Source organism: Miscanthus floridulus, chromosome 18 (genome assembly GCF_019320115.1).
Source record: "Miscanthus floridulus cultivar M001 chromosome 18, ASM1932011v1, whole genome shotgun sequence".
Taxonomy (NCBI): domain Eukaryota; kingdom Viridiplantae; phylum Streptophyta; class Magnoliopsida; order Poales; family Poaceae; genus Miscanthus; species Miscanthus floridulus.
The window spans coordinates 9,640,812-9,649,538 of record NC_089597.1 but is presented as its reverse complement, the minus strand read 5'-3'; positions in this window follow the sequence as shown (position 1 = coordinate 9,649,538).

Sequence of the window (8,727 nt, the reverse complement as noted above, 5' to 3'; positions counted from 1 at the left end):
TTCAGCTATATGGGAAATTAGAGAGCTTCTAGAAATTAGGAACCAGATAAACAATCATAATATCTAGCATTGCAAGTAGCATCAAGATCACAACCTTCACAAGATCACATCTAAATCGAGCCTTCTCCAAAGAGTGGAAGAGAGGGCGGATCTAGACTGAATGAAAGTTTGGTAGGAGAAGTAACCCAAACCTTGAATCTTTCTAGCCTTTCTCACCTTCGTCTACTCCTTTTTGCAACCAAGAAAAAAATACAAGAAATTAAGTTGTGCCGAAACCCTAGCACTCAGGGGAATGGGGATGAGAGGACGGGGATGCGGAGATGACGCACCTGGATGCGGAGAGGAATGGGGAGGCACCGCTCTTGCTGGCTAGCGGTGGGCTAGGGCGATGGCAGGGCTTGGGGTGGCAGGCTTGGGCGGTGGCAGGCTAGGGCGACTGGGGGATGGGGCAGCGGTGTCTATTGGATTCGGCGGCGGGGGCAAGGGCTGTAGGCTACGGGGCTCCAGGCCAGGGATGACTTCGGCGCCAGCGGGATTGGGAGGCGGCGATTTGGGCGGGTGTCAGGGGCGGTGGCCGCGCCGGGTGCTAGCCTCTGGCACCGGCTCCTGGAGGCGCCCGGTAGCGGAGCCCTAGCGAGGTTTTTCTTTTTTTTCTAAAGTCTGCGTGCGTGGGCCTCCTGTTTTAGTGGCTTAGCGGCGCGCTGTCTCCCACCCAGGCATCTCTATTTTGCTTCAGCGCCTACCCCTTCGCCGACACTTGGACAATGGTTTAGGTAGGCTACAACGACACTTTTTTGTCTAAAAACTTTCAGCCGACACTTTATGTGTTGGAAGGAGAAACGCCGACATATAAGTTGTAGCCTTACATTACTATTGCCGACAGTTTAAGTGATGCTAAAAAAGTAAAGAATTGCCAACACATTATGTGTTGCCAAAACCCTTGTGTCGGTGTTTCGTACAAGCACCGGCAAGTAAATTTATAGTAATGCGCGTTAGGCTCGGATGGTGCGCTAAAGGACACAAGATTTATACTGGTTCGGGCCGAATGTCCCTACGTCTAGTTTGCTGTTGCTCATGTTATTAGCACCGTGAACGGTCTGTAGTAAGGGGTACAAACGATCGAGAGAGGGACTGGTCCCAAGTCTCTGATGGAAGGGTTGAAAGGAGGTCAAGAGCTTCGTAGCCGCTTGACTGTGTGTATGAGTGCGTGGTCTCGTTTTTGGTCTCGTTTATGGGAGAAGCACATCCCCTTTTATAGATCAAGGGGCTGGCTTTACAAGGATGAGGGCTTTATTTAAACTTGTGGTTCACGTCTACCCGGCCTAGTCCTTCATTCGGATGAGTGCTAAGGAAGATAAGTTCCTATAACACTGTCGATGGCCCTGTTGAGTGTCAGGTTGATTACAGAATGCTGTCCCGCTCAGGGTATGGGCTGTAGTACAGTGGTTTTGACTTATTAGCCTTTCCCAGCCTTGCTCCGCACGCCTTCTGGTTCTTGTGAGTCTTCGTCGGAGTGCCGAGGGATCGGGGTCCAGAGTAACGCCGAGGTCAAGGCCTTCTGACTTTGGGCCTGAGGGGTCAGGAAGCGGGCGCCGCTCCCTCGGGTCCATAGCGTGGTGACGGAATTCCTGTCGTTCATGGAGATAGCAAATCTTCTTCTGGAGTTGTAGCGGTTGTCGTATATCTTCGTCGGGTTCCGTGTCCCAGGGCTGAAGGCGGCGCCTACAATTCTACAGGGTGAGGAGCACGCACCTGTACAACCTTTTGGGCCCTGCGGTGCCTAGAAGGGCCTAAAGCGCCTGTCCCGTCATCTCCTGGCAGTACTTTTCCTACCAAGGCACAGGGTATGGTTCTTGGAGCCACGGTTGACCCGAACGTCTTGTCTTGCCCTGTCTCTATCATCTTGAGGGAACAGGGAGAAGTGGTCAGGTAAGATGAATCCAATCTTTAGATATGGAGCAGGGTGAGGCTTGTTCCTTGCTTCCGGGCGAGGCGGAGACCAATCCCTATCTCCTGGGCGAGACCGACCCTACCCCTCCGGGGTCAGGCGAGGCAGAATCTATCCCTCAGCCCTTGGGTGAGACCGAGCCCGCCCTAAAGGCGTCGGGCGAGATGGAGACTAGCCCTGTGCCCTCGGGCGACGCGGAGCCACGTCAAAGGCGTCAGGCGAGTTGGAGTCTATCCCTCGACCTTCGGACAAGATCGAGCCCGCCCAAAAGGCGTCGAGCGAGACGGAGACTAATCCTCAGCCCTCGGGCGAGACCGAGCCCACCCCAAAGGAGTTGGGCAAGGTGGAACCAAGCTCCTGTTATTCTAGTAAGGGGTGAAGCAACGCTCTTATGTGTCCAGAAGTTTTTAACGTTCGGAGGTTATTGGTTCCACCTTCTGGGGTACCCCGGTATTAGGTCCCCGACAGTAGCCCCCGAGCCTCTAGGTGATTCGAGTAGAACCACCTGGACGGTGTTTTTTCATTTCGTCGAAGTTACTTTGCCAGAGGGTGCGCGCGAGCGCACCCGATGGGTGTAGCCCCCGAGCCCCCGGGTGATTTGAGTAGAGTCGCCCGGGGGGTTGTATCGGTCCCTTCGTGGGTAAGGCTGAAGGACATAATTTTTCGTCAACTGGACATTTTTCTGAGTGGGTCGTGGCATCCCGCTCGCTGGGAACTGATTCGGGGCTGACCTAACTGGTGCTTCTGCCCTTGATTTCGGATCGTTCGCGGATCCTTTCTTAGTTGGGCCGGCCGGCGAGCTTCTGGGCCCTAGGTGGGCGAAAGAAAAAAGAAAACAGGCCTTCGTGGCTTGCGTTTCCCAGGGGGTAGAGAGTCTAGATTCGCCTGGGGAAGGCGAACCGTCCGCTGAGATTTTTGGGGTGAGAGGATAGGGACTGCGGGCGCGTGTCCCACGACATGACGTGGTGGCACGCGTGGCAGGCCCAGAGATCGAGGCGGACAGTTGCCCTTCTCACGTCCGTTGCCCCCTATAAAACCACGGGGTTTGCCCCCAAGGTTTCGTATTTCGCTCCCCTGCCTTTGCGTTCTGAAACATCTGCCGCCAATCATCCTAGCCTCCTGCGCCCGCATCGCCACCGTCGACCGGCTTGCGTTCGTGTTGCAGCCGCTGTCAAGCTCGCGCCTGCCCTTCCCCCCTACTGCTTTTAATGGAGTTGTGGGGCAGATCAAGCATCACCTCCCGGCGTCTGGAGGGCCTCGTCCACCATGGCCTTCTCCGCCCACTGTCCGCCGTCCAGGAGTGGCTGCTACCTGGCGACGAGGGTGAGCCGGTGCCGCCTGAAGGGTATGTCGTCTCTTTTGCCATCTTCCATGAGCGGGGATTCGGGGTACCCGCGCATAGATTTCTTCGGGGGTTGCTGGATTACTATGAGGTAGAGCTGCAGCATCTAACTCCTAATGGGATTCAACACATGGCAGCGTTTGTTGCCCTGTGCGAGGGTTTCCTGGGGATCGATCCCCATTTTGATCTATGGTGGTATTTCTTTAACATTAGTTTGTCAAAGAGGAAGATTGGGGGGAAAGATGTGAACGCGCCGATGGGATGTGCCAGCATTCATCTGCGCCATACCCGGTCGAAGGGTTACCCATACATGCGTCTGGCGACATCCAACAAGGGATGGCACTCGCAGTGGTTTTATGTTAGGGATGATGCGAGTGCCACCCTACCGAAGTATACTGGACGTCTTATTGTGGACGTTCCGGAGTCGTGGGGCTGGGGCGTCCAGTCCAAAGACAAGAAACACATCTCCGACCTTCTTTCCGCCCTCCAAGCCCTGAAGGATCGGGGTGTAAAGGGGACGGGGATTATCGGTGCCTACCATGCTAGGAGGGTGGTGCCCCTGATGGCGCATGTGCTTCCTCTGCATCGGATGATGCCTGGGATATCGTTCGAGGGGATGGTGCTCGTTGACGAGGCGCTCCCTTACTCGGAAGTGGCGCAGCGCATCAAGGAGGCGACGGAGCCGATGAAGGATTCTGCAGGCAGGGTCCTCGACATTGTGTATCCAGGGCCCGGACACCCCCCAATGCGGTCGGAGCCTGGATTCTTTGAATTCGTAAGCCCTCTTCTCCCGTGCTCTTTTCTTTTTCCTGGATCTCCATTTTTTAACACTTGCTTTATGACGTTGGAACCAGCCGAGGGGGCTGGTCTTCAAGGACAGTCCGGTTCCACTACCGAAGGACAAGGTCGTGGCGGCGGCGAATCGACTCACGGCTGAGCGGGACAAGAAAGCAAGGGAGGAGATGAAGAAGGCGAAACGACTGAAGTAGGAGGCATGGGATTGGGGAGAGGACGTGAGCAGTGAGGACGACGACGATGACGATGATGATGACGATGACGACGAGGTAGCTGTCGGCATGGATTGGGGCGTCCTGGAGGACGAGGACACGCTGACAAGTGGCCACCCATCCGTGCAGGGGCCCTTCCCTTTCCACGTGGAGGGAAGTGAATCGATGAGGTCAGTGGAGGCCGGTGAGTCTGCCGCTTCGCACGGCGTGCCGGCCGAGGACTAGTGGATGGGGGAGGGCGGGCTTGCTGCCGCCAACCCCGAGGCGATGATGGAGGGGAGCAGCTCTGGTGCTGCACCCCGTGAGACGATGGAGGGGGACAGCTCTGGTGCCGCGCCCGACGAGACGATGGAGGGGAGCGACTCCGGTGCTGAGCCCGACGAGATGAACCCCATGCCCCGGAGCAGGGGGCAGGCTTGAAACGGTCCCGCCCAGATGAGTCGGGGCAGGGATCTGGGGATCCGTCCCCAAAACGCTTCCACCGGCCGAGGACGTCAACGTAAGCTGCTGATTCCCCTGTTTTCATCCTTTTTCCACTTCTATTTTGACTCTAATGGTTATTATCTTTGTGCAGGTTCTTGCGGATGGGTCACCCCCTAGGGCTGACACCCAAGAAGAGTCTCGCCCTTCAAGCAGGATAGATGGCGTTGCCTGGAGTCACCCCCGTTTCGGGCAGGAGTGGTGCCGACATCGGGGCCGCGTTGGCCGACCTGACGGCGCCCGTGGTGGCTCCCACGCCCGCAGAGTTTACTGAGCAAGCGGCCTCCTCCGTGGCGGACATGGAAAAGCCGGCCGAGGGCCGCATACCGCCGGTGGAGGTGGTCGTGACTGCGCCAAGCCAGGATCAGCCGGGCGTGGTCGTGGTGGCGCCCGAGGGCATAATGCAATCCGCGCCACCAGGGGCCCAGGTGGATCCGCCCATGGCACTCGAAGTGGCCTAGACGGAGGAGGGTCCAGTTGGAGGGTCCTCGAGTGCGGCAGTGGTGCCGCACAGGGTCAGGAGGGAGCTGTCCCTGGCCCCTTTGTCGGGAGGAAGCCGCTCCCCTACGCGGGGGGAGCCGCCGCTCCAGTGGATGGCCGCTCAGGACCCGACGTCGGCTCTTTTCTCGCTCAATGATCATTCCGAGAGCATGGAGCGGGAGGGTCTTGACATCGGGGTCTCAACCATGCTGAACGCCCTAGATCAGGCCAGAGGAGCCCTCCGTGAGATCGTTATCCCTACCACTCAGGTATTTTCTGGGCTTTCTTCTTTCTCGGTATGTTTTTGTGTTTTCGCATTTCTGATACCAGTCTTCTTCCTCTTCAGTTTCTTGTTGCTCGTAGCCAGAATAAATCCCAATTCCTCCATGAGCAGAAGGCGGAGTGGGATCGCCTCTCCGAGGAGGCCCGACTATGAGCAAACATGGCCGCCCAGCTTGCTACCGCCCAAGTGCGGGAGGCCCAGGTGCGTCAGGACGCGAAGGAGGCCCACGGGATGTTCGAGGATCTATCGGCGAGGTCTAAACTAGATGGAGAGGAGATTGCCAGGCTCAAAAAAGAGTGAGACGAGCTACTGCAGAGGAATGCCGCGGCCAATGAGAAGGCCGGCGAAGTCCTGAAGGAGCTGGAGATGGAGCAGGAACTCCAGCGGGAGGCCGAGAGTAGGGCCATGGCCCTCCAGCAGAAGGTGGACGAGGACGTCGAGGTGGTCCGCTCTCTCCGGGTGGAGCTCGGTGACGCGGTGAACCAAAGGTTGAGCGCTAAAAACATCTCCATCAAGCTGGAAAAAGAGGCTGTCTATGCATGAAGGGCCCTTCAGGTTGAGAGCGATGAGCACGATCTTCTACAAGCTGCGGTCGGGGTGGTCCTTAATGCCCTGAATGTGACGGAGCCGGTGGAGACCAGCCTGCTCACGGCTCGTGTCGCAGGTATCACGGCTCAGGTGGGCCAGCTTGAGGAGAGTGCCTTTCACGCCGGGATTACCCAGGCCTTCACCATCGCCCACGCTCATTATGAGAAGGAAATCAACCTGAAGGTGATGAGCGAAGGCTTCCCATCCACCTACGAGGATGAAGAGCTAGAGGAAATGGAGGAGATGGTTGCTCCCCTTGCAAAAAACCTGGCAGACAATCTGAAAGAGATGGTTCTCCCTCGGCGAGAGTAATTAGTCGAACAATTTTGAGAACAACTTATATGTAATATGTGGACAAGTGTCGGTATTTTTCAAGTCTGGACGCTTTTTCATGATTTTGCGTCGTAATTTCGTTTTGTTTGATTTTTTACGATCTTACCAATCTGTTCCCATGAATTATGCCGCTGGTCATGATGCGAGGAGATTGTTCCAAAAGAAAGAAAGGAGGTAGCCGTACCTTAACCAGCCCCCAAGTAAGGTCTGACCCCCTGCATTTGCTGGGGTCGGGGGTTACTAGAGATTGGAACTATGGTTTTGGTGACAGGGTCGACGAAGTCCATGGATGTCATCGCAATATTCACCGCCCTGTCTTCCAACAGAAATCCCCAACTGGGGACTCTATGGGCTCGGCAAGGTGGGGCCTTCGAACCTGTGTCCCTATATTGATTGGCTCGAGCCCCTGAGCCTTGTTAGGGTCTGATAGGGGTCGGCTGTTATTCGCGTGTTACCCCATCCTCAATTTTCACAATCGGAGGGGCTGAGTAAACGACACTTGCCTCGACGGCTCGCATATCGCGCTCAACGAGCTCACTAACGGGTACGTTCGTGTGGAATCCGGGTCCATCATTTGCTGATGGGGTCGGCAGAGCCCTCTGGTGGCACTCCACAACTTCTTAACCCGCCTCCCGGCAGATGCCCGAGTCGTTCGATAAGCTCAGGCGGCCCGATGGCCTCTCCTCGATGGAGATTCTGTGGGTTTGGCTCAGGGTTAGAATCGAATGAGAAAAGGTTGAGATGTCCCTGTCTGCTTCTGAGCGGGGTCGGGCAGGGCCATTGGGGCTTGTCTCAGTTATTTCTCCCTGGCTCTGTTCGGCACGAGGCGGCCTCGAGCCCTTCGCGGGCCGGCCTTCGAACCTCTGCCTATTGCCGCCTATATCGAATGAGGCGACGTCCATTTTGTGATGTGACACGAAGCATTGGGATGTCTTGTATATGTATAATATAATTGAAATGAAGGCGGGGTCAGTAACGTTACCTTGGCGGTATGTTCGTGCGGGGTTCGGGCCCTGATGATGGGGTTGGAGTAACCTGCATAAGAATCGCTATTCTTTGTTTTTTGTATCTCGGTGGTGGTTCGAGCCGTTTAATTGACTTGGGCAGCCTGACAGCTTCTCCCATGGGGGAGATTCTGTAGGCGGACCCCTTCGAATCCTTCTTGCGAAGGCAGGCGTCGAAGCTGGAGATGCGGGGGGTGTTGAGTATGATTTTTCTGGTGAACAGAAACACCGTAGCTACCGAGGCGTAGGGTCTGCTAGTTCGTCTAGTTTTACTCAAAGTTTTGTGCCCGTATGTCGCGCCCTTAGTTTCAAGCGTACGGAGGGGTAGGGTGAGGAGGATGTCTAGACTGCTTGACATCCTCGGCAACCCCCAAGTGATGTTCATGTCCCCGCCGTCTGACGGGGTCGGAAGCTCGAGAATGAATTTTAACACGTAAAGTAAGAAGGCAGAGATGCTTATCTTTCTTTGGACGTTCGTTCGTCGTCTCTCCTAGGCCGAATGGCCGGCCCAGGAGATCTGTTAGGGCTCTGCTTCGCAGAGGTCCTGTCGTCGGATCGTCCCGTGGTCCTGCTTGGGGAGACGAAGGGTTGTCTGCCCACATGGGCGCCTTAATTACCATGTCCAGAGCGGGTCAGTGGCGGGCCATACCCGGGCAGTGTCTAGTTTGACCGGGGGGGGACGCCTCGTCGACCGGGGCGCGTCCCGTCAGTTCTGGCACATCCCCTCAGGTATCAATCAGCATTGATTTTGTATTTAAAGAGGAGAAGGGGGAGGGGTTTTCGTCCAACCTTTCTCCCTTAGCTGTAGTGGCTCTTCTTTAAATAGGGAGGGGGAGGGGAGTTCTCATCCTACCTCATCTTCTGCCTCTGAGCCGCTATCTCTCCTTCTTCTTCCTTTTTGCCGAATGCATCCGTGCGTCGTAGTGGTTCCTGAGTGAGGAAGAGTAATGCTCGAGAGAGAGAAAACTCACAAATCCGTTTGTGAATCTAGAGCGTGATGTTGAGCCGGAGGTCATCCAACGTAGATGAGATGGTGTATGCCGCCCTTGGTGAAGAGTCGCTGCTGCCGAAGGAGAAGGGGCGCTGGGGGGCGCCAGGTGTCGTTGACTTCGCCGTCTTTCGCCGTGCTCCTTCTTTGGTGGGAGGGGTTTCCTGCCCTGACGCCGTTGTCAGGGTTGTGGCCAGCGATGATGGCGTAGTCCCCAGACGCCCTGGCAGAGACGTCACTATCGGGGTCACGGTCGTCGACGATGGCGTAGTCC